Source organism: Taudactylus pleione, unplaced genomic scaffold (assembly GCF_031769625.1).
Source record: "Taudactylus pleione unplaced genomic scaffold, aTauple2 ptg000407l, whole genome shotgun sequence".
In the NCBI taxonomy this organism is placed as follows: Eukaryota; Metazoa; Chordata; class Amphibia; order Anura; family Myobatrachidae; genus Taudactylus; species Taudactylus pleione.
This window is the reverse complement of record NW_028284809.1, coordinates 3,542,110-3,569,423: the sequence shown is the minus strand read 5'-3', so window position 1 is coordinate 3,569,423 and position 27,314 is coordinate 3,542,110. Positions and strand designations below refer to the sequence as shown.

The 27,314-nt window shown below is 46.6% G+C and overlaps 1 pseudogene across 1 annotated transcript in view; it reads right to left on the bottom strand.

The window, feature by feature from the left end:
* Positions 1-4,259: 4,259 nt before the first annotated feature.
* Positions 4,260-27,314, bottom strand: part of LOC148506379 (uncharacterized) — a 46,924-nt pseudogene continuing 23,869 nt past the window's right edge. Inside the window, exons 5-11 of the transcript XR_015869796.1 lie at positions 20,929-21,033; positions 16,457-16,547; positions 10,996-11,070; positions 10,790-10,879; positions 6,532-6,618; positions 5,927-6,011; positions 4,260-4,346 (exon numbers count right to left, since the gene is read on the bottom strand). The product of XR_015869796.1 is annotated as an uncharacterized LOC148506379 (transcript). The remainder of the gene's footprint in view (positions 4,347-5,926; positions 6,012-6,531; positions 6,619-10,789; positions 10,880-10,995; positions 11,071-16,456; positions 16,548-20,928; positions 21,034-27,314) is intronic.

Below are 27,314 nucleotides of genomic sequence, written 5' to 3'. Positions count from 1 at the left end.
TTACGTGTGGGGGCCCAGGGACTACCACCCCCTGTCGCCCCCCCCCCCCCCTTTAATCCGGCCCTGTTTATATGACAATGCTAAGCTATTTATATGACTCTGCTATACTATTTATATGATAGTGCTATACTATTTATATGATAGTGCTATACTATTTATATGATAGTGCTATACTATATTTAGCAGAATCATATGAATAGCGCAGCATTGTCATATAAATAGTATAGCACTATCATATAAATAGTATAGCACTATCATATAAATAGCATAGCACTATCATATAAATAGTATAGCACCATCATATAAAATAGTAGAGTGTCACAGTGCGCCGGATCCTGGCATCTACTTAACGGGTCCGGAGGCACTGGGCACCGGGGACTACGGCACGGCAGCGGGAGGTAGGTGCCGGCACCTGCTGCAGTGAGCTTAGGCTGTGCAGACGGCTCCAGTAGGGATGTGCGCACAGCTCTGTACAAGATTTATAAAGCCAGGCGCGCCAAAATTGAATCTTAATTGGAAACTCCTCCTATAAAAGGAAACCATGGGAGTACTTCCCTGCCAGGCTCCCAAATCTTACTACAGTGTTTCTTATCACTGGTGATTCCTACCTTGGCTTTGTTCCTTACCTGAATCCGTCTCCTCCCTGGTACTGTGCTTGGTAATTCCGGATTGACCTTCGCTATTCTTAACGTCCTGTTTCTGTCTGATCTCTGGCACCGAATTGATAAAAATAGTTATGGGTTTCGCGCTATAGAGTAGTACCTCTAGCTGCTGAACACCAAGAAGGTAACCCCACCTTCTTAAATAGATTAATGCTAATAATACGATATGGTGTCTGCGCTCTGAGGTGCTTATTGTGTCATGTGTTGTTACTAAACTACGGGGTGTTTGTGGGATATATCTGTTGTAAAACGTGAGTGGGTTGTACGTGTTTTTTAATGTCTATGTTTGATTTGAGGGCTCCCCAAATTTTGGGACTTTATTTGGAATGTCCTGGTGTAATCCACCTCAAGGAAGCTGTTGGATGGTAGTTCTTAGAAACAGTAGTCCTGGTGGTGTTTACTGGTGGGCAAAAACTTTGGGCGGAATTTTCATCTGTGTATATACAAAGTTACTGTGAAATTTCACAGTAACTTTGTATATACACAGATGAAAATTCCGCCCAAAGTTTTTGCCCACCAGTAAACACCACCAGGACTGCTGTTTTTAAGAACTACCATCCAACAGCTTCCTTGAGGTGGATTACACCAGGACATTCCAAATAAAGTCCCAAAATTTGGGGAGCCCTCAAATCAAACATAGACATTAAAAAACACGTACAACCCACTCACGTTTTACAACAGATATATCCCACAAACACCCCGTAGTTTAGTAACAACACATGACACAATAAGCACCTCAGAGCGCAGACACCATATCGTATTATCTGGCACCGAATTGTCCATTTGGTTCTGACCCGGCTTGACGACTACGCTTTGAGAGCCTTCTACATACTTCCTACCACACTCCAGTGTACATCAGCATTTGTACTAGGGAACCTAGTCAGAGGGTCGCGACCTGCGTATTAGGTGCAGCTAAGTCCAAACCTCCTTGCGGAGGTCCCTGGTGAATACCATCGACATGTTAGACTGGCACCTCAGTATTTGGTCTTAGCCAATCCAAAAGTACAGACCAGCATCTGCTATCTATCCGTGAGTCTGTGACATAGAGACCCTGCCTAGGGTCCAGTGGACAATGACGATCCAGACTAAGAAGGGGGCATGTGCCTCAGACCCCCAGGTCACCCAACCAGAAGCTGATTAACCATTAGCCTGATCAGACTGCAGCCTACAGTGCCGGGACTTGGTTGTGTGTTAGTATTGGTAGCAAGTGCACACTCCCATCTGCTTTTCCAATTTTCGTTATATGGGTCATTGGATGGATCTGGGAAGGACATAGGCTTACTATGGTTCACGGTGGGCAGATGTGGCTCTATAACTCACTTAGGGGCTTTTTTTTATCAACCTTTTTTCTACTAAAAAAAATGTGAAAATGGGTGTTCTCACATTATTAGTATCACCTAAATGCATACATGCCTACTCTCCCGATTTGGTCGGGAGCCTCCCGAAAATCAGGTGCCGCTCCCGACCTCCCTGAAAAGTAAGCATGCCTACCGGCCCCTCCAGTCCCCCCCACAATACCACCCCGAACACCTGCAGCAGGGGGGGATGATGACGAGATTCTCGTTGAATCGAGTCATCATGACCCCGCCCCCTGCTCCACAATGCCAGAAATCTCGGCATTGTGTAGCGGGGGCGGGGCCAAAATGATGCGAGTATGTGGCTCCGCGCATAGCCTCACCCCCAAATGGCATGTGTCGTCCCGGCCCCACCCCCCTGCTAAGCCGACCTGGCTGCCTCCCTCCCGGAAAAGGCAGCCAGGATATCGGCAAGTATGCCTAAATGTATCAATGAGCAATTGGAGGAGATCCTCCAATCCAATTTTTTGTAGTAAACGGATCGTATTTCCCTTACTTGTAATGGGAAATGTGATGTGCTCAAATTTACTAAAATTAAATGGGAAGCCTTGTTGCAATAATGCCACCAGGAGATGGCGTTATTAGGGCTTTCCCCCATTTCTGACAGGCAGAGCAGAGCCAGGATCTGACGCCTTTGATCGGCCGTTTAAAAAACAAACAAAAAAAAAACACCTGCACCCAGGGACCTGTGATCGTTGATCCTTTGAACTCCTCTGTGATCCGGTTATCTGATCTCCGGGCTCCTGACCTATGACCCCGATCTTCTAATGTGTGCTGTAAACCGACATCTCTTTTTACTGCACACATCAGATGATCTGGGCCATAGAGCAAGAGGCCACCGGAGATCAGAGGACTGGAGTCACAGAGGAGCTCACCGGATCACCGAGGTAAGTGCAAGCGAAGGGATGCGTGGGGGGAGGAGTAGCAGTAGCCGGCGGCAGCGCAGTCACTCTCTGGGTATTTTGTATGAAAAAATTGCTGCGTGCGAATATTAGTATATCCAAGTCAGGGGCAAACGCAGGATTTCTAGAGGGGGGTCTCCAAATGTTTGATTTTAGAGCGAGTGTGGCCAGTCCATGAAGAGGGCATAATTAGCACTTATCCAGCTATAATATAGGAAGTATAGTGTATGTAATATTTGTGACATACTGTATACAGGACCAGTGATCACAGTAAGCCATTAGATACGGCAGCAGGACCATCCTGCCTGAGCTGAATGTATTTATGTCAGATGTGGGTATCATTCCAGAGCATGGGAGCAAGTCCGGGAGTCTGGGGGAGCAGCAGAAGAACCTAGCACTGCCCTGGATATATATGTACATATTAGTCTCCTTATGCACTGGATAGTGTATTATTATACAGTATTAATAATTGACCCTATAGTATAGTTGGTCTATATCAGTGCTCCCCTAACAGTGCATGTTTTCCAGATCTCCTAGTTGGTGCATAGGTGTATTCATTACTGGCTCACACATTTTTGTAGATCAACAGGTGTTGCTAGTGATTTCATTTATGACACTGAGGGGATGTTAAAAACATGCAACTTTAGTATTTCTATTGTGGTCATCATAGTGTGGCCTGGGGAGGGGGGTGTCCAGGCAACCAGAACCCCCCCCTGCGTTTGCCTATGCAAGTGATATTTCTTTAATTCACAATATGATTGTATATTACACATAATCACCACTGCCTATTGTATATTACACATAATCACACCTGCCTATTGTATAATCACCTCTGTCTATAGTATATTAAACATAGTCGCCCCTGCTTATTGCATATTACGTATAATCAGAATTGAACTTTGGTTCTTTTGTGAGGCTTGTTGATACATGGATTAAACAAAATTCAAAAATATTTATTAATATATTTGTTCATAGATTTCAAAATGGACTGGGAAATCGAATACTGTACAATAAAATAATACAAAGACGACATAAAGAGAAAAGGTACGTGCACCTCACGCCTGGCGCAGCGTCCCCTGGCTGCACAGCTGTGGTGGAGAATGTGGTACATGGTCATGTAGAACCCAAGTAACAGAGAACCTCCTGGTGGTAGAGAACAAATATGATTCCATTCAGTAGTGTGGGTGCGGGGGCATCTTCTGTCCCGTTACTGATGATGGCACAGGGCAGTGCTATACACTGCAGGACAGGTGTTCTATTCCTACAGGGGAGATGGGACATCAAAGGGGTTGATGCCTCTGGTCCCCTGATGTTGGTGACGAGCAGGGAGGGATTTACATCCCAGATGTCGGTATGGGTGTTGTCTTATCCAGAGACCCTCACATCTCTTCCAGCTCTTCCTCTCCCATCGTTCAATTCTAGATCTTCTGCATTGAGGGACAAAACAGAATTGTGAATTACAGTCTGCAAGTGAGAAGGTTCCAGTAATGATCTGACACAGCAGGTTTCCTCAGGACCAGGGGCATATCTATAATTGGTGCGGATAACCGCATGGCCGGCGGCACAAATCCTGACAGCGGCATCCCGGCAGCAGTGAAAATTCCGATCGTCCCCAGGTATTTCCTAACCTATTTTACCCCCTAACCCTCCCTTAGGGGTGCCTAAGCCTAACCTCCCCCCCAAGTGCCTAACCCTAACCCCCCCGGGGGTACCTTACCCTAACCCTCCCTTCCCCTAGCCTAACACTAAACTTCCGGTGGGGGGGTGCATAACCCTAAGTCCCCCCAGGAACCCTAAACCTAACCCTTCCCCCCCGCGGCAGGTTCGCGCCCAGCTTACCTTCGATTGGTAAGCCGGGTGTCAGGCTCCCGGCGTAGGTAAAATGACAGGCGTCGGGATTTCGAAGCCTGTCACTTAACCCCTTGCCGGGACTAGACAGTCGGGAAGCCGACGGTCAGGATTCCATCCGTTGGCTTCCCGATTGCTTCCCATTGGTGCACGGTGTGCAGTGCACACAGGCCCCTGAGTCCAGGGGGGCCCACACCGCACACACTGCACCCATGATAGTCTTTATACTTACCTGTCTGTTGTCTCCAGAGTGCTGGGAAAATGGCGGCGGACATTTTCCTGGTGACTCGCGCATGCAGTAGATTCTGGCTCTTAGCCTGTGACACTCCCATAATGCGCAACATCAGCGTACATTTGATTAGCAAGCCCTATGTTCCCTCCAAGTTGCCGCCTGGGAATGCCCCATACACTTCCTATACAGTTCTATGTGTGTGCTTGCATCTGTAATCCGACTCCATACAAACATTTTCATGACATATGCGCAGTGTAACTCAGATGTATGCGCAACTGCGTGTGACAAAAACATTGTGTTCACCTCTGAATCAGGCCCAAAGACCCCTAAGTGACCCGAGCTTCCATCATACAAGTCACCTAAAGGGGTTCCTAATCTAGAAGAGTGCACTGGACATTTCAGATTGGATTTACACCCCATTTTGAGCATACAGTGTTGCTGATTATTGAAAGTCTTATTGCATAATACTTAGTAGGTTTGTAGTAGTTTTGCAAAATTATACTTCTTGGGGAAGAGCCAGTTTATCCATGTGGTATGGTTAGTAAAGCAATATTTCGTATAAATCATTACTAAAACAAATGTGAGATTACCTTACTGAAAACTGTGTTCTACAGTATGTTATTTGTGAATGTCTTGCTAATTATTTAATTATAGTGACCTGTTCTAGTTTCTATTTAAGGTCTTTAGAAATAAATCTAGAAATATTTTTTAATGCATTCTGTCTCTCATTGTCTGTGGTTGGTTGGGGAACCTTTGCCTCTCTGCTGAAGTGTGGTCTGAGTTTAGAGTTGTCGCCTAAGTAAGAACATTTATACACTACAGTAATGACTCCAGTTTACACCTCACCACACCAGGTGTACCCTCACTTTTACAGTCTATTATAATGTTTCATAAATCAAGTGAATTCCAGATTTGCCCTGCTCTTACGTTCCCCAAGAGGAGTCCTGTGACACTGAAGAGATTGTGGACTGCGTGTCTCCTGTTTCGGCGTTGCTCATGTTCAAGCAGTGACCTGGGACAGAGAACAAAATAGTAACTTACATCATGGCATCAGAGTATATTTAGGATTCTGATTTTCCATATGACAACAACCATGATATTATTTCCTTCACCCACTTTTATCATATCTGGCCCAATATGGTAAAAGTAAGAAAGTGTTAAGGCTGTAATAATAAAAAACAATTGAAAAAAAAAAACATAAAACTGACACGTGTAACATAAACAGTCCCAGTGTTCCCACACTGTCATTATCAAACTTAAGATAAACATGAAACTAAACATTTTTTTTAAAGGTCGTGATCTAAACAATATTTTTTAATGCATTCTGTCTCTCATTGTCTGTCGTTGGTTGGGGAACCTTTGCCTCTCTGCTGGGGTGTGGTCTAAGTTTAGAGTTGCTGCCAAAGTAAGAAGTGAGAGCATTTATAATGCTATACACCTCACCACACCAGGTGTACCCTCACCTCTAAGGACTATTATAATATTTCATAAAACAAATGCTCAAGTGAATTCCAAATTTGCCCTGCTCTTACCTTCCCCAAGAGGAGTCCTGTGACACTGAAGAGATGGTGGACTGCGTGTCTCCTGTTTCGGCGTTGGTCATGTTATCAAGCAGTGAGCTGGGACAGAAAACAAAATAGTACCTTACATCATGGTCTTAGAGTATATTTAGGATTCTGATTTTCCATATGACAACAACCATGATATTATTTCCTTCACCCACTTTTATCATATCTGGCCCAATATGGTAAAAGTAGGAAAGTGTTAAGGCTGTAATAATAAAAAAACAATCAAAAACAAAACTGACGCGTGTAAAATAAACAGTCCCAATGTTCCCACACTGTCACTATCAATTTAAGTTAAACAAAAAACTAAAAGTTTTTTTAAAGGTCGTGATTCAAGAGCTTTAGAAATAATCGAAACAATATTTTTTTAATGCATTTTGTCTCTCATTGTCTGTGGCTTTTTGGGGAACCCTTGCCTCTCTGCTGAGGTGTGGTCTGAGTTGAGAGATACCACCAAAGTAAGAAGTGAGAACATTTATACACTACAGAGGTAACTATAGTTTACACCTCACCACACCATCTGCACCCTCACCTCGATGGACTATTATAATATGTCATAAATTACATGCTCATGTGAAATCCAGATTTGCTCTGCTGTTCCGGCATCACCTATATTATCAAGTAGTGAGCTGGGACAGAAAACAAATAGTTTCTTACATCATGGTCGCAGAGTATACAGAGGATTCTGATTTTCTTTTTTGACAAAAATGAAAGTGTGAAGACTGAACTAAAAAAATAATCAAAAACATAAAACTAACACATGTAACAAACAGTTCCTGTGTTCCCAAGCTGTCAATATTCATTTAAGATATACAAAAAACTAAAGTTTTTTTAAAGGGCATGGCCCTAAAATGTTAGCAGGCTGGTCTTTGGTCTTTTAGGTGAAGTTTCAGTCTTTTTAACATTAACATTCAAATGTATTCGCAAACACACAAAGCTATTACCAGGAATTGGAAAGGCAGTCTGCTTCTTAAAATGCACATGGTCAGCGCAGGAGCAGGGCTGACCACCACCCTGTGCCCATCAAGCACCCAAACCAGTGGTGTCACATGAGGTGACGGGGTCAGCAGCCGTAGAAAATGGAGAGCTGGCCGGACGCTCCTGATGGCTCTACACAATGCAGCATGCTTGCTTGGAGCCTCCATTGGACGCTCCTGGAATTACAGAAGGAGCGCTACTGGCTGCAGGGTGCCTTTCCAGGAACCCGGCTAGTCAGATGCAGGGGTCATGGGCCAGCGACGGTGCCGCTCATACCTTTCCTTACAGCACTGCACATGGTAGACAATCAGGCATACAGTCATTCTGGGTGTACTGAAAAAGTGCAGGCCCTGTCATTTGCTAAGTATATATATAAGAGTATATAATTAACTTTTTAAAAATTTTTTTATATTTTTCTTTTCTCTTTTTCTTCTATTAATCTTGGGAATGTGGGGACATCAGGCCCTTTTTTATTACAATTGCTTGTGTGTAAAACAATTTATTACTTTGCGTTGAGTGCGCCAGAATACAAGTCTCTCTGCCAAAGTGCAACAGAGAGTTATGGGTTCCAGCAATATTACAAGCTGAGACCTAAAGACCACAAAACTGAAGTCCTATCCAGTGGCGGATTTTACCTAGGGATCGCTGGGCTGCAGCCCCCCCACAGTAAAATCTGCAATTTCAGTGAGCCAGTTGCAGTCCGTGACTGGCTTCACTGTGACTGGAGGTGGCTTCCCATTGGAAGCGCTGCCTGCAAGTCACGCAAAGGACAGGCAGACCCAGGGGGACTGCGAGTCTAGGCTGCGATTAGCACAGAGCGGCTTCCTGCTCTGCCTTTTGGGAAGCTCTACAGGGCTTCTCGGGGCTGAAACCAATGCAGTCCCCAAAAGCCGGTGTTATGCGCATGCGCGGCAGATTCATTGCGCAGGCACCAGGACCCGGACGGCCACGGCCAGACCAGCAGCAGCGGAAGCCTCCTTCAGGCAAGGGGGCAGGAGCCACTGCTGGTCATATTGCATAGTAGAGCTAGCCATAGACTTTTTTACACACAGAACGCCCATAAAAATGTATTATTTACAGTCCAGTAATCAAGCTCCACAGAAAGGAATCCTGCTTTTACTGTACCCTACTCGTCTACTCCGTACTTTACTAGCAAAGCAGTTACTTCCGCAATCTCCTCCCCGCTCGCTGCACTAGCTTGTCCTCCGCATCTAGGTGGGCTGCAAGCATCATAATTAAAAGCTACACACACGATAACAGGACACATATAGGGGCCTATTCATCATCAATTAATTTCTACCAATTGTAGAAATTAAGTATTCGGGCCATTCATCATGAAAATAAAGCAGGAGATATCACAGATATCTCCTACTTACCTTCCTCTCTCACGGAATGGCCGCTGTCCCCATACACTAGTATCACAGATATCTCCTACTTACCTTCCTCTCTCACGGAATGGCCACTGTCCCCATACACTAGGATCACAGATATCTCCTGCTTACCTTCCTCTCCCGGAATGACCCGCTGTCCCCATAGACTAGTATCACAGATATCTCCTGCTTACCTTTCTCTCCCGGAATGGCCCGCTGTCCCCATACACTAGTATCACAGATATCTCCTGCTCACCTTTCTCTCCCGGAATGGCCCGCTGTCCCCATACACTAGTATCACAGATATCTCCTACTTACCTTCCTCTCCTGGAATTACCCACTGTCCCCATACACTAGTATCACAGATATCTCCTACTTACCTTCCTCTTGCGGAATGGCCGCTGTCCCTATACACTAGTACCACAGATATCTCCTGCTTACCTTTGTCTCCCGGAATGGCCCGCTGTCCCCATACACTAGTATCACAGATATCTCCTGCTTACCTTCCTCGCCCGAAATGGCCCGCTGTCCCCATACACTAGTATCACAGATATCTCCTACTTACCTTCCTCCTGCCTAATGGCCCGTTGTCCCCATACACTAGTATCACAGATATCTCCTACTTACCTTCCTCCTGCCTAATGGCCCGTTGTCCCCATACACTAGTATCACAGATATCTCCTACTTACCTTCCTCTTGCGGAATGGCCCGCTGTACCCATACACTAGTATCACAGATATCTCCTACTTACCTTCCTCCTGCCTAATGGCCCGCTGTCCCCATACACTAGTATCACAGATATCTCCTGCTTACCTTCCTCTTTCGGTATGGCCCGTTGTCCCCATACACTAGTATCACAGATATCTCCTACTTACCTTCCTCTCCCGGAATGGCCGCTGTCCCCATACACTAGTATCACAGATATCTCCTACTTACCTTTGTCTCCCGGAATGGCCCGCTGTCCCCATACACTAGTATCACAGATATCTCCTGCTTACCTTCCTCTCCCGAAATGGCCCGCTGTCCCCATACACTAGTATCACAGATATCTCCTACTTACCTTCCTCCTGCCTAATGGCCCGTTGTCCCCATACACTAGTATCACAGATATCTCCTACTTACCTTCCTCTTGCGGAATGGCCCGCTGTCCCCATACACTAGTATCACAGATATCTCCTACTTACCTTCCTCCTGCCTAATGGCCCGCTGTCCCCATACACTAGTATCACAGATATCTCCTGCTTACCTTCCTCTTTCGGTATGGCCCCTTGTCCCCATACACTAGTATCACAGATCTCTCCTACTTACCTTCCTCTCCTGGGATGGCCCGTTGTCCCCATACATTAGTATCACAGATATCTCCTACTTACCTTCCTCTTTCAGTATGGCCCGTTGTCCCCATACACTGGTATGGAGACAGAATTTATCAAGCTCCGAAAGTACAATATTTTCGGAGCTTGACTGTGGGAGTATTCGTCATTTTCAGATGGCATTTGCTCCCGCTCCAGGTTTGCAACCCACTCCTTGTCCGGTTCCTTCCGCTAGACGTCGGAGCTCTTATGCGCATGCGTGACCTGTAGGTCACGCATGCACAATGGTGTCAATGCTTCGAAAGGAGCAGTGGAGCCGCTCGCAGGGACAGCTGATTTTCAAATCAGCTGTCTCCGCCCTGAAGCAATGATGAATTGCTCCGGCGTCCGCAGCGAGTTAGAATGTTAATTAACATCATGGATAGACTCCATAATGTCCCCTAATTCTCAATTATTGATTTAAGCCATATATGAGGATAAATATCATATTGCTCTGCGTGGGGGAAATTATTATACAAACAAATGACTGTAATTCTAAAGTGAAATCCGTATCTGCCTGCCTCTTACCCTAATCCCCTAGAGGCGTCCTGGGGTACTGCAGGAACGGTGGCCTGGGTGATTGTCCTTCTGGAGTCGCTGTAGTTATCAGGCAACAGGCTGGAATACAGAACAAAATAGTATATTGCATTATGGTTGCTATTTTTTTCTATCTGATACAATATGGGTTCCCAAATGAAATGATCAAAATGAATGTTTCTTTCCTCTAGTCTCACCTTATTCCTGCAGAGGAGTCTAGGGATACCGCAGGTACGGCGCGCTGGGGCTCCACCCTACCCGATCGGCTCAATCTAATAGGCAACCAACAAGGATATAATATAAATGAGAATATATAAGTAAATAAATAAAATAATATATAAATAAATAAATATATATAGCGTTCCCGCTAGGCTGTTTCAGCGGGGCGCCGTGTCCCGCGGGTGGTTAAAACGGCGGCGCAGTGGTCACCGTCTGTGCCCAGTTATGTCCGTAAGTGACGAAAAGGGGACGCGTCATAAAGACACGCCCACTTTTCTTTGGCCATGCCCCCTTTTCAGGAGCGTGCAGAAGTGCCTGCTGCCGGACCTAGGGTGAACACATTATATATATATATTTATTTCACTGAATACTCGTAGATTTATATTTATCTAGTAAAGTGGTTCTTACATTTGTCCTTAGGCATCATCAGCAGTGCAGGGTGTGTGGATCTCTTACTACCAATCGGAGCAATTGCGGTGCCATTCAGCATGATGCACCTGTTTATAAGTAACCCACCCGTCCCCCTGTAAGGAGATCTGCAGTCAGGGCAGTGGCGTTGGGACGCTGCGCCTTCCACTCCGACTCCTATATTTTACTACTGTCCAACCCTGACTTATTCATAACTGCCAAATGTATATTTTACATACATTCTATTTATACTACAATTTGAACCTTTGGGTCAGTAAATCTGTGCAATAGATGATGTCATGGTAACCCCTGATTACCGCTCTTCTGTAATACCTTTCTCAGGGTCTGCAGGGTTACACAGGGCTGGTCACTGTCTCACCTTGGCGATGCCTCCACACGAGTTTATAACCTTTGTCTATGTTGGTGAAAGAGGGGTTGGCTCGGGGAAACCCCCTATATTAATATACTGGCTGTACGATGGACACAAATTACACGCCTAAATTAGTCAAGAATAATCACTTTATTATGGTGGATAACTTCAGGACAGAGGGTCCTGGGGAAAGAAGTTATTTTGTGAATATTATATTATGCACTGAATCTAGTAGAATAGCGATGTTTTAGTAACAATAGTTAATACATAAACAATGAATGCTTATATTATCTATATATCTACGAAGACCTATATTATCTCCCCACCCTATGTTTATATACTTCTATAAATATATATAATACTTAGGTAGATAACAGGCTCATGCGTATTATAACCTTTTACATGCTATACCATAAACATACCCCACCCTTACTGTTTGCCCTAAGTTGTATGAATACCAGTCTATATAATCAGTACAGAGGCACAGTTCCGATATTTTAGACACTGGGCGGGATGCATGGCGCCACTCACCGCATTGTATTATGTCGAGTAGGGAAGGGGGAGAGAGGGGAAGGCGATACACCGCAAAATCACACACATAAATAAATGCTAATAGAAAGATAGTAGATTCCTGATAAAGATATTGCTGTTATGAGGGTGCTCCTAAAGAGCAATATAGAGCTTACACAAGCACATACAGTTATGAAGTGACATTAATCAAAGAAAAACGGGAAAATATTGGAGTATTAGTGCATAAAGTGTAAAGTGAATTGGTGCAGTAGGTCACCATTAGGTGACAGTGAAAATAAATCAAAACATATATAAATCACATGTATAAAACACATACGTGTTAAAAAGCAACATGACCACTTGAATGCTCAAAATGATTAATTCATACACATATAATTACTTGAGACGTCCCTCTAATAAATGGGAATGTGGAGTATGCTTAACACCAGGTACAATGTACAATGATTCAAGTGTAGTAACGAATAGGAGAAAAAATAGACTGTGCACCTACATACACTGGGATCTGCTTTTCCCTGTCCTGCCAAGCATCAGACTGCGAATGAGAGTCCCGTGCAATGGTACAGTGACAGAACAATAGGCCCATTTCACCATCATATATTCTCCAGTAACTAATGCACAATGCTGCAAATTCTCACCCCTGCTCTCCCAACATTGGTTTATCTGCACAACCCCCTTATCCATGACCTGTACTGTAACACTGCCACCATTAATAGGCATCATATTGTATCACATACTAAGGGGCAAATTCAATTGGCGGCGAAAATTCTGTCAAGTTTCGCCTGCCTGACTTTCCGCCTACATTACGTGTTTTTGGAGAAAACACTTTCTGCAAAGGACGTGAAAACGGCAGCCGGCGAAACTTGAACAGGCGTAAAGTCCTGTCAAAAACGGGGAGAACAGCCTGACACCCCCCAAAAGATGCACTGACACGGGGGATCACTATGGGTACCCCCGAATAGCCACGCTGAAAATATTTGGGGTACTTAAATGGTCTCAATAGGTGCTATTTAGCGTCTTTGCATAAGTGGTGAAGAATAGCATTTAGAAGGGTTTTTTTTTTAAAGAAAATAACTACTCCCAGCAAAATTGGGGTAGCTGAAAATGGGGGGTAGCACAATTTAAAGTTACTAAAGTAAAGTTTAAAAAAATGTGGAAAATCCACCTGCTGTAAACTAAAAAATGCCTGGAGTCCATTTCGCTAGTTTTTAAGTTTGTCCCCCAACTATGATTTTTTTCGCCCCCAAAATGAAAGTACTTTTTTGGGGTGATCAAAAGATTTTTTAAAACTTTTTTGGACGCAATTTACCTTTGGGGGACAAAATCCAAGGCTGCAGAGTGGTTCCTGCAACTTTGCACCCCAAAATCGCACTTTTCTCCACCTCAATTCATAGGCAAATCTTTTCCGCCTATTACATTGCATTGAAACTGAATTTTCGCACCTAATTGAATATAAGGGGCATATTCAATTAGGTACGAAAAGTCTGTTTTGGCTAAAAAGTATCGAAAGTGACATCATTTCACCATGCGAAAAGTTTCCTCCGTATTCAATTCCAAAGGCTTTTCGCCGGTGTGGAAAGTCAATGCTATGGACCTGGCGAAAAAGTTTCGCCTATGAATAGGTGTCGAAAAAAAATGCAGAATTGGGGTTTTGGGGTGCAAACCTCCGGAAAACACCCAGCACCCTTGGGACAGTGCCCCAAAGGTAATCTGTGTCAAAAAAAGGTTAAAAAATAGTTAAAATCACCCCAAACAACCACTTTCATGTTGGGGGCAAAAAAGTTGGGTGACAAAGTTAAAAACTAGCTAAATAGACTTCTGGGGGGTCACCAAGTATGCCCCAGGTGTTTTTAGGATTGCAGGTGCTTGCGGAAGGGGTATTTTTTTCAATTTATTCCAAACTTCCCATTAGCAACTTTAAAATATGCTAGCACCCATTTTTCAAGTACCCCAATTTTGGTGGGACTAGGTATTTCCATGAAAAAAGATTGCTAAATGCTATTCTTCACCACTTATGCAAAGACGCAAATAGCAAGTAATTGAGAGAACTTAAGTACCCAGAATAGCTTTATTAGGGGTACTAGTACACTCCTATAGTGATCCCCTATCTTAGTTCAGCTCTTCAGGGTGTCCTGACTGATTTCCCCATTTTTAACAGGACTTTTCGCATGTTACCAATTCGCCGGCTCCCGTTTTCGCTCTTTTCTAATTGAATACGACGAGAAGCGGGCACGCATGCGATACTCTTTCACATGGAAAACCAGCAAAGATAGCGAAAAGTCCACCATGCGAAAAGTACGGGACTTTTTGCCGGGAATTGAATATGCCCCTAACACACAGATCAGGCTGGATAGGTGACATTTCAACTTAATTTATTTTTGTTTTACCTGTTTTGAACAAAACTTTATTGTTATCAGAACAGGGAACAAACTATTGAGCTAGTCCAGTGGTTCCCAAACTTTTTTCGAATCACGGCTTCCGATCACAGAGGCCAGCGTTCACAGTTCAATGCTGGCACTAGGCAGGCTGTCAACTTAGACAGCTGCCGGGTACACAGCGCGCGGCGCCTCCGGACACTTTCGGCACCTGGAGCTTGCGCTCCACTGGAACTGCCCTCCCTACGTCCCTGATCACACTGACTAAGAGATATTCTATTTGGTACTTGACCACCAACCTAAGGAACCCCTGCAAGTGCCACAGTTTGGGAAACACTGAGCTAGTCTTTGTTTTTTGGTTTTGTATTTTGGAGGAGGGGGGTTGTGTCTTGGTCAACAGCACTTTGTCTTTCTCCTCCTGCTGTTTAGTGTTAATGGTCAGGCTCATGTTTCCGTACAGGGCATACCTGCCTACTTTTTTTTCTCCTCCTCGGGAGAAGCCCGGAGTAGGAGAAGCAGGTGGGTTGCGAACTTGCGACAAGGGCAGGGCCTGACGGTTTGCGTCATTAAGCCCTGCCCCTTTGCGGAAAATTGCCGCGATTGGTGCAAATTTAAATAGGGAATGACACGATTCTTGAAGACCCGCGATCGCGGCGGAAAGTCTCCCCAATCTGCTCACTTCGCTAGGAAGTGGGCAGAAAGCGGGAGAAATGGCTACTTTGCCGGGGGTGCGGGGGGGTTACCTGAAAAATCGGGAGCCTCCCGTGACTTCTGGGGGTAGGTATGTATGCTACAGGGGCGTATTCATAATTGGTGCAGGGTGTGCAGTGCAGGGGGCCCCGCACCACACAACCTGCACCCATACTTTTTTTTTCTTTTATACTTACCTCTCCTAAGTCCAATGGAGTAGCGCTACTCAAAACGCCTGGAAAATGACTGCCGAGCCATTTTCCCAGTGACCTGCACATGCGCTGTAGACTCCGGGCACTGGCCTACTGCTGCTGTCAGTTCGCTGACAGCAGCCGGGGAGAGAGGAGGGACTCGGTTGGGGAATGCACACGGGCCCCCTCCTCTCTTAATACGCCCCTGTGTCCATAGATGCACGAGACTGATCTGGGAAATGGTGAATGATGAGTCATAGACACCTGCGCATGCGGTAATGCGATCACTGATATTTACATAATATTATTCCTTTTATGTTTTGAAGCTGGAGTCAGAGTCAGTACATTTCCACTGACTCCACCTAATTTCATACCTCCCAACTGTCCCGCTATTCAGGCACTGTCCTGCCATCCCAGCTGCGGGCTGCAGCGTCCCGTGGAGGGAGGAAATTAATCTCTCCGCTGCTCTGGTGAATAGATGTCGCGCACATGCGCACGGCATCTCTACACTGTCCGGGGAGAGCCCTGGGGGCAGCCCAGCCTCTCTGTGAATGCTGGTCTCGCCCCCCCCCCGGAGTGACGAAAAGGAGGTGTGTCATGAGGCAACGCTCCTTCGCAGTGAGACCACACCCCCCTTTTCCGGCGCACGTGCCTTCGCCATGCGGCAGACCCGATCCTGAACCTTCCGAAGTTGGGAGGTATGCAATATTGTCTCTGACTCCACAAGCCGTGTCTGCAGTACAGTAATGTAGTAATGCAGTAATGGTTAGAGAGTCCCTGCTCCAATCTACTTTTCAATGATGTGTTGTTTGCCCTTAATATTCGGCCCGACTGATATTCTGAAGCTTCCGACAACCAATAAAGTTCCTTATCTTACTCAGTACAGGTTGGTAGGGAGGAGGAAGAAGGTGCTTCCAAGGTCTCATGTTCTGGCCTTCTGGTAGATAAGTTATCGACCTGGTATTCATCTGCAATATCAAACATAGACAGTTGTTTATGTGTATTGTAGAAAATTCATATCAGTAGTATACCAAATTTTTAGAATTGAAGATCGGCACACGGCTGTGAAAAAGGCGCTCGGCTTTGGGGCGTGGTCTCACGGGAGATGCTGGGCATGCCCTCAGTCCTTTTCTCCGGGGAATAGATGCTATGCGCATGTGCACGTCAGAGTAGCAGGGAAGAGGGCCACCCCCCACCATGGGACACTGCGTGCTGAGGGTGGGACGTCGGGACTGTGCCTGAAAAGCCATTAAGGTAAACTCCAGCAGGAATATAAATAAGTAAAACCACAATGAATAGAGATCAATTTGTATAATAAAAATCAATAAAAATGTACGAGCAAAGAATAAAAGGTTCCAGATTAAGTTGCGAAAATTACAAAGAATGATCCTGACAAGAAAAAAGAGAAATAAACATGTAAAGGCGCATATCCACTACACGATATAAATGGATGACTGAACAATTACGACATTGTTATCGTTCATTAATCGTGCAGTGAATATGCCAGCAACGACCAGTGATACTCGCACCCGCTGGTCGCCTGATCATACTGCCACACTGACGATATCGGCAGGTTGTGCATGTTCGGGGATGAGGGAGGGTGTCTGCACTGACCGACATATCGTTCATTGTGGGCACTGCACAGTATAATGAACGATTGTACGATAATGATGTCGTAATCGTACAGTTCAGTACGTTCAGTAGTGGATATGCGCCTTAACTCTAATATTTCAGAGCTTCAATAAAATATGTAATTTGACCATCTTCATATTAATACTCTCCCAATGTACTGACAAAATCCTAATTCCTTTCAATCATGAAAGTCTCCATTGGTTTAAATTTAGCATACAGAGGGCCTGATTCAGAGCCGCTCGTAAGCGGCCGCTCGTTCACTCCGAGCGATGTTCGCACATCTGCGCATGCGTATGGGTTTTAGTACGCATGCGCCAACCAGTCATTGCGGTCGAAAATCGTGTGCTCGCAAAATAGCGAATGCCTGCTAATTTCAGTGACAGGATGAGGCGTTTGTGGGTGGTAACAGGGGAAGGTGCTTGAAAACGGGGAGTGGAGATCCGAACGCAGGCGTGCCAAACGGTCAAAACGGGCGTTTTAAGGGTGTGCATAATTAACAAAGCAGCGTCATCGACCACGTCACTTGGTTGTCTTTTAGCCTGAACTGCTTGCATGATTGCGGTAGGAAAATCCAACCACAAGCACTGCGAGCAGTTCATACGCCTTTCGATGTACTCGATTAATTAAATAAATAGCGGAGATGACGTAGGATGCGAGCGGCCAGGGGGCGTTTTTTCTAAAATAGTGAGCGCATGTTTCATTCGCTCGTTCAGACATAGAGGCGTCAGCAGACCGCAAAGAGCGAGCGCTTAATTTAAATAGCCAGCCCCTTTTTCTGAACGAGCGGCCGCAAATAGCATCCGGCTCTTAATAGTAAACATATAGATGTTAAGGAACAGTGCATCTTTGCACCATCAAAGTATCGCGTGATCCCTTAATATTACTCTAAATTCCTCCTCAGCTGGATTCAGACTTGTGAGGGTGACTATCAAGTAAGGGGACGTAACTAGAACTCTGAGGGCCTTATAGAAAAATTTTGGAGGGCTCAAAGTTTCTGTGGGCTCAACTGAAGTGGCCTGGGCCTGATGCCCAGGACCCCTTATACAGGGCTCAGGCCTAGCGCCTGCCTACTGTGGGCCACACTAATGACCTGAGCCTAATGCCCAGATCACTTTAATAGTGGGGGCTCAGGTCTAGCACTTGCCTTTTCAAGGCCATTGAAGTGGCTTGGGCCTACTGCCCAAAGCCACTTTATACAAAATAACAGGGCTCAGGCATGGAGCCTTCCTATCTGTGGGCACATAGAGTGACCTGGACCTAATGCCCAGAATCACTTATACTTGTGGCAGGGCTTTATACCCACCTAACATGTCTCACAGGGCCCAAGGCCTGACTATCACCATGGGCATAGTACCCAACACCTGATGGTCTAGGGAGAAGTTAAGGTCAACTACCGGTATTGGAGGAAGAGGGAGCTTTATGTTTAGCTCTTTGCTTCCCTCCACTGTAGCACTTTCTGGTCGGCAGTTTCTGTCTTCTGCCACTGGCCCATCCTGGGTAGCGGTGCTGCCCCTTCTTCTCAGCATTACCCCATCTACTGGCCTCTTCCAAGGCTGCTGGAGCTCTTTACTCAAAGTCTTCTGTCTTCTGCCTCCACCACCGAACTAAAGCACCTGAGAGTGGGCAGAGCTATGCTGTGGGGAGCCATGATTGGCCCCAGCACCGGCCGCCCACCACCGCAGCTGCACAAGCAGGCAACTGTGTTCTAGTCGATGGTGTCACTGGGTGCAGGAATAAATGGGCTCCATAGCAACTGCACCCCCTGCACCTATGATAGTTACACCACTGCATCAAGTACAATGTATGCAACTATCAAAACAAATGGGATTAGTAATCTGTCACCATCAGATTGATGTTATCCAATTTTACTGATGAGTTTCTCCACAAGCATAAGTGGTTTCATCAGTTACAATAAACTGTCAGTGCAGTTTGTTTTATACATTTCCCCCAATTCCTAATGACAAAATATTTTTTTTGTCTTATTAAGAAAAATTCCCTCAGTGGGCCTGGATTGCAGGGGTGGCTTGCTGGTGCCCGCTTAGAGAGTTCCCCTGTGCCAGGACGTAATCATTGGTTACTGGCTAGCTGCAAGTCTAACAGCTCTGCTGAAAATCACAGTGTAGTAGGGGCGGAGCTTCTTGCACAGCTGTACTCTCAGCCAATCACAGGGGTCAAAGGAACATTTTTACTGCATTCAAATCAGTGACCTGGCACAGAGGACCAGTGGCACAAACACATGGAGATTTAAAAGAATGTAGCACACCAATGAAACATAGTATCACAGCAGTGGCAGACAGGATGGAAGTTTAATAAACTATACAACCCTATAGAATGTTTTAATTAATCAAGAACTAATAGCCTAAAATAAAAACCTAGTAGAAAAATATATTACCAAAACCAACACACTTCTCCTACCAGCAAATCAAAAATCACAGGCCTCAGGACAATATTGGCAATTCAAGTCAAAGTAACAGAGCAGCGGCACAAACACATGGCAGTTAAAAAGAGTATAGCACATCTATGAAACATAGTGGCACAGCAGTGGCAGACTGGGTGGCAGTTTAATAAACTATACAATCCTATAGAATGTTTTAATTAATCAAGAACTAATAGCCTAAAATTAAAAGCCTAGTAGAAAATATATTACCAAGGGATGTAGGTATGAGACCGGTGGCCGCAATGCTGCCGGTCTTAATTTTGATGATGAAAGTCCAACACGGGACTTAAGATAGGCATCAAAATACCGACGCCTATCTTAATCCGGATGGTGGAACACAGAATGATGGCTGCCCGAACGAGGTAAGTCTGGGGCGCCCTTAGCAGGGGGGGGGGGTTAGGTTTAGGCAGCATAGCGGGGTTAGCGTTAGCTTTTGGGGGGGAGGGTTAGGCACCACTGGGGGGGAGGGTTAGGTACAAAGGGGGGAGACAGGTTTGGGTACTAACAGGGAGGGTTAAGGTGTGGGGTGGGGATGGTTAGGGTTAGGCTACAAGAAGGGAGGGTTAGGTGGAGAAGGGGGAGGGTAAATATACTTACACGACCCCAGTTGGGATACCAACCATCGGGATGCTGCTGTCGATATTTTGACAGGAGACATCCCGATAGCCGGCATATCATACCGATTCCATTACCAAAACACTTCTCCAAAGCTATTAGTTTAGTTGCTGCTGGTAACAGCGAAATAGTTAGATTTTTTTTTAAATGCGTGGGGTCCCCCCAACCCTGGACCCTTGGCCTAATTTTGGAAAATCGGGGGAAAAAAGGCATGGGGTTACCCCTATTTTCCAATATTCAGCACCAATCTGACCCAGCCCGGGAAATAATGCATAGCAGGGAGACAAATAGCATGGGGTCCCCTTGTCATATCATTAACCAGCCCCAAACTGGTCAGGCCAGTGCTGGAATTTCTCCACTGAGGAACTACCAGCCCTGGGCTGCTATTCCCTGGATCCCTGGTGGCGGTGGATGCAGGGTTATTGGTTAAATAACAGATAATATTGTTTGCTACAGAGAGACAAGTACCAGCAAGTCAGACCCAGCACGCCGGTACCTGTTAAGCAACAATTACCAGTATGCCCGGACATTAAGGGCCTGCTGGCACCTGTAAAGAAAGTATTAAAATGACCACAGTATACACACACAGATATGATTAAGAAATGTGTTGTCATACAATATAGTTAACGAGGCGAAAGTTAAACATCTCACAGAAAGCTACTTACCGAGCTGTTTCACAACGGCCCTCAGGGGCAGGCATATTGTACAGCTGTGGTCATTGCAGGTTATGACGTGCAGCCAGAGATGTCTGATAGATGTACACATGGGATCTGTAATGTACAGATAAGTTACTCTCACTCTTATGTTCACACAGGCGGTATACAGCATATATATTCATCAACGGATCGCAGTAATTGAGTGGGACAGTAAGGGATCAGAAGCTGCTTCAAGTACCCTGGGCCATGGTTATATAGGGCTATGAAAGTCAGTAAGTCAATCTATTCAATGGAACTCGCTTCCCCGCACAGTTCGAGAGGCCCCCACTCTAGAATCCTTTCAAAATAGACTCAAGACTCACCTGTTACTCACTAATGTCCCTTACTACGTTTATTTAGGATTTTGCTCTGTCAATGCAAATGTAACGCACTTTGAGTCCTATTAGGAGAAATGTGCTATATAAATAATAATAATTATTATTATTATTATTATTCACAGAAAATCAGTGACATCTCCTGCCTTAGTAAAACTAACGCTGTAGACTGCAGTCCCCATATTTTACAATGGGGACTGCAGTCTGGCTCAATTGATCAAACTCCGAAAAGCTTATCTTTTCAAGGTTAAGCCCCGTTAGCTAACATCATCTTCAGAGGGCGCATGCCATATTAACTTATGGGTCATTGTGTCACTGGAGAAGGATTTTTGGATACCTCTCTGGTAGCTGCGGGCATCTAAGAAGTGACGCCTTCACAATTTGGGAAATACCAGGACAGCCTCTTGTCAGACGCAATATCGTGGCAAGCAAGCATCGTAAAAGTGGCCCGATAAATCGGAGCTAAAAAAATGCCATACGGACAGTTATTTATAGGGGGGACTGATGATAAATAATAAATACACCCCTTAGGCCGGTTACTCGGTGGCGATTGGCATTTTCCTATGACATTGCATGTTTCATTTAATTTGATTATTGACATGTGATGATAGCCAGCGCTTGCACTTAGGGTTGTTGGGGAAAGGAGAGGGCAATGAGGTGCATTTTTTTTTCTTTTTTAATAGCAAAATCAACTGTACTGACAGTAATACAATCAGATATCGCAGCAATAGAGAATATTTATTCAGCCATGGAGGACAAAACTTTTATAGTACAAATTTAATTCCTCATCTCTTTTGCCATAAGTATATACAGTGATATGGGAGCATCTCGGGTGTGTCAGCGATACCGGCTGCATTACCAGACGGAAGAGGCCGGGGTCAGGCAAGGAAGCTGTATCTGCCATAGGACCCACCAATAAGGACACACCAGCGTGTACGGACGTTGAAGGTGGGCGTCTCAGTTCTTTCACATTCGGCCAAACAGATGTACGCCAGGGGAGGAGTCTTATTAGATTTGCATAAGGCGACCGCCAATAGTTGCTGGTGCTGCACTTCTACATGAAACTCAGAAACAGACCCCTTACCCGTTAGTCAAAACCAGTCCTGATATTACCTGGACCACAATTCAGACTGGTAACAGTCCACAGTTGGGAGGACTAGAACTGGGCTATGTACATCAGGGATGTGCATTCAGGATAGGCAGGGGAGGCAGAGCCTCCCCTGTCATACTTCCTACCCTATCGTACTCCCTGTCATGCTCCAGAGTTTTGATATAAAACTGTGTTTTTATACATATGTGCCTCCCCAGCCACTGACCTGACCGCACGTCACTGATCTACATATATGAAGCGAATGGAGAGTTCAACGCAAGCTGGATGTAATTGCTCCTGCGTCCTGAGTATGGAACCAAATGTGTATATTTGACCCGTATGCAGAATTGCGGTTATGGAAAGATCTGGTTGATCCGCCCCCATCTCTGCCTGGCTTCATACCCGTCAGGAGCATCTACTACCACCAGCCCTATCCCTGGTGCAAAATATGCTCTTTCCATAGACAGACAGATTTCCATATCCCGCAATCCTACCAACACGCTGATGTGATTACGCATTGCAGCACAGACACGCTGATGTGATTATACATTGCAGCACAGACACGCTGATGTGATTACGCATTGCAGCACAGACACGCTGATGTGATTACGTATTGCAGCACAGACACGCTGATGTGATTACACATTGTAGCACAGACACGCTGATGTGATTACGCATTGTAGCACAGACACGCTGATGTGATTACGCATTGGAGCACAGACACGCTGATGTGATTACGCATTGGAGCACAGACACGCTGATGTGATTACGCATTGGAGCACAGACACGCTGATGTGATTATACATTGGAGCACAGACACGCTGATGTGATTATGCATTGGAGCACAGACACGCTGATGTGATTATGCATTGGAGCACAGACACGCTGATGTGATTATGCATTGGAGCACAGACACGCTGATGTGATTATGCATTGGAGCACAGACACGCTGATGTGATTATACATTGGAGCACAGACACGCTGATGTGATTATACATTGGAGCACAGACACGCTGATGTGATTATACATTGGAGCACAGACACGCTGATGTGATTATACATTGGAGCACAGACACGCTGATGTGATTACACATTGCACCACAGACACGCTGATGTAACTGAAATGCGTCTGTACTTGCTCACGCTGGGGTCTGGAGCATGCTCACTGCGAAAACACGTAAGATGCATAGGGGTCAATCCTATTAGGTGTGAATTGCGAGGTGCGAGTTGCTATTTTCACTCCGAATTCACACAGCAAATTCAGTTTGCAATCCAATTAGCAACTCGCACTGAATAAGTCAGACTGAGGGCCTGATTCAGACCCGGTCGCTAGATGCGAACGCACTTTCGCAGCGTATGCAAATTCTGTATGGCTGGAGAACAGCAAGGCATAAGCACGCCCACTATGTCTTGGCATGCGATCGCTTTGTGTATGCAGACATCCACCAGCCTGGCTTAAGACGCCCACTTGCACACGTCATTTCCAGGAAGTGTATGCAACCATCGGTACATCGGGTACCATCGGACACGAACGCAGTGCTTGAGGCAGACAATACCCTACCTCAAGCACTGCGAGCATTTCAGTGTGAAATACAACCAGGTGACGTGTACTATGACGCTGCCTGTTAAATATGCACGCCTCTGAAACAGCGTTATTTCGGTCAGGCATGCCTGCGTTCACATCTACACTCCCTCGTTTCTAGTGGCCAGCCCCTGTCACCACCCACAAACGTCTTCTGTCACTCACTCTGGTGGGCTGTCTATGCTCGGCGAGCGAACAATTCCTGATCTTTCGCAGTGGTTTGTACATGCGCTCTGCGATGCATATGAATGCGCACAAGGTGAGCCATCGGCAGCTACGAGGCCCTGAATTCACAATTTCCATTCGCAACTCCCTGAGGGTGAGAGATCAGTGGCGTCCCTCCCCGCAGTCTCACCCGGTGCTGGGAGGGACATTGTGCACATGCCCCAAAAAGGGGGCATGGCTTCACAGCAGGGGGCGTGGCCTCACAGCCCGATTCCCTGTGGTCCCGTTCTTAATATTCCTGGGGGGGTGCTGACTGCCTTGTGTTGCAGTGCCGGCTCCCTCACAGTGTCAGGAGCCGGGTGCTGCACTTAATACTACAGTGCAGCACCCAGCTCCTGTCACTGAGGGGAAGTGTCAGTCTGCACTTAATACTACAGTGCAGCACCCGGCTCCTGTCACTGAGGGGAAGTGTCAGTCTGCACTTAATACTACAGTGCAGCACCCCGCTCCTGTCACTGAGGGGGAGTGTCAGTCTGCACTTAATACTACAGTGCAGCACCTGGCTCCTGTCACTGAGGGGGAGTGTCAGTCTGCACTTAATACTACAGTGCAGCACCCGGCTACTGTCACTGAGGGGAAGTGTCAGTCTGCACTTAATACTACAGTGCAGCACCCGGCTCCTGTCACTGAGGGGAAGTGTCAGTCTGCAATTAATACTACAGTGCAGCACCCGGCTCCTGTCACTGAGGGGGAGTGTCAGTCTGCACTTAATACTACAGTGTAGCACCCCGCTCCTGTCACTGAGGGGGAGTGTCAGTCTGCACTTAATACTACAGTGCAGCACCCGGCTCCTGTCACTGAGGGGGAGTGTCAGTCTGCACTTAATACTACAGTGCAGCACCCGGCTCCTGTCACTGAGGGGAAGTGTCAGTCTGCACTTAATACTACAGTGCAGCACCCGGCTCCTGTCACTGAGGGGAAGTGTCAGTCTGCACTTAATACTACAGTGCAGCACCCCGCTCCTGTCACTGAGGGGGAGTGTCAGTCTGCACTTAATACTACAGTGCAGCACCTGGCTCCTGTCACTGAGGGGGAGTGTCAGTCTGCACTTAATACTACAGTGCAGCACCCGGCTCCTGTCACTGAGGGGAAGTGTCAGTCTGCACTTAATACTACAGTGCAGCACCCGGCTCCTGTCACTGAGGGGGAGTGTCAGTCTGCAATTAATACTACAGTGCAGCACCCGGCTCCTGTCACTGAGGGGAAGTGTCAGTCTGCAATTAATACTACAGTGCAGCACCCGGCTCCTGTCACTGAGGGGGAGTGTCAGTCTGCACTTAATACTACAGTGCAGCACCCGGCTCCTGTCACTGAGGGGGAGTGTCAGTCTGCACTTAATACTACAGTGCAGCACCCGGCTCCTGTCACTGAGGGGAAGTGTCAGTCTGCACTTAATACTACAGTGCAGCACCCGGCTCCTGTCACTGAGGGGGAGTGTCAGTCTGCACTTAATACTACAGTGCAGCACCCCGCTCCTGTCACTGAGGGGAAGTGTCAGTCTGCAATTAATACTACAGTGCAGCACCCGGCTCCTGTCACTGAGGGGAAGTGTCAGTCTGCAATTAATACTACAGTGCAGCACCCGGCTCCTGTCACTGAGGGGGAGTGTCAGTCTGCACTTAATACTACAGTGCAGCACCCGGCTCCTGTCACTGAGGGGGAGTGTCAGTCTGCAATTAATACTACAGTGCAGCACCCGGCTCCTGTCACTGAGGGGAAGTGTCAGTCTGCAATTAATACTACAGTGCAGCACCCGGCTCCTGTCACTGAGGGGGAGTGTCAGTCTGCAATTAATACTACAGTGCAGCACCCGGCTCCTGTCACTGAGGGGAAGTGTCAGTCTGCAATTAATACTACAGTGCAGCACCCGGCTCCTGTCACTGAGGGGGAGTGTCAGTCTGCACTTAATACTACAGTGCAGCACCCGGCTCCTGTCACTGAGGGGGAGTGTCAGTCTGCAATTAATACTACAGTGCAGCACCCCGCTCCTGTCACTGAGGGGAAGTGTCAGTCTGCACTTAATACTACAGTGCAGCACCCGGCTCCTGTCACTGAGGGGGAGTGTCAGTCTGCACTTAATACTACAGTGCAGCACCCGGCTCCTGTCACTGAGGGGAAGTGTCAGTCTGCACTTAATACTACAGTGCAGCACCCGGCTCCTGTCACTGAGGGGGAGTGTCAGTCTGCAATTAATACTACAGTGCAGCACCCGGCTCCTGTCACTGAGGGGGAGTGTCAGTCTGCACTTAATACTACAGTGCAGCACCCGGCTCCTGTCACTGAGGGGAAGTGTCAGTCTGCACTTAATACTACAGTGCAGCACCCGGCTCCTGTCACTGAGGGGAAGTGTCAGTCTGCACTTAATACTACAGTGCAGCACCCGGCTCCTGTCACTGAGGGGGAGTGTCAGTCTGCACTTAATACTACAGTGCAGCACCCGGCTCCTGTCACTGAGGGGGAGTGTCAGTCTGCACTTAATACTACAGTGCAGCACCCGGCTCCTGTCACTGAGGGGAAGTGTCAGTCTGCACTTAATACTACAGTGCAGCACCCGGCTCCTGTCACTGAGGGGGAGTGTCAGTCTGCACTTAATACTACAGTGCAGCACCCGGCTCCTGTCACTGAGGGGAAGTGTCAGTCTGCACTTAATACTACAGTGCAGCACCCGGCTCCTGTCACTGAGGGGGAGTGTCAGTCTGCACTTAATACTACAGTGCAGCACCCGGCTCCTGTCACTGAGGGGGAGTGTCAGTCTGCACTTAATACTACAGTGCAGCACCCGGCTCCTGTCACTGAGGGGGAGTGTCAGTCTGCAATTAATACTACAGTGCAGCACCCCGCTCCTGTCACTGAGGGGAAGTGTCAGTCTGCAATTAATACTACAGTGCAGCACCCGGCTCCTGTCACCGAGGGGAAGTGTCAGTCTGCAATTAATACTACAGTGCAGCACCCGGCTCCTGTCACTGAGGGGAAGTGTCAGTCTGCAATTAATACTACAGTGCAGCACCCGGCTCCTGTCACCGAGGGGAAGTGTCAGTCTGCAATTAATACTACAGTGCAGCACCCGGCTCCTGTCACCGAGGGGAAGTGTCAGTCTGCAATTAATACTACAGTGCAGCACCCC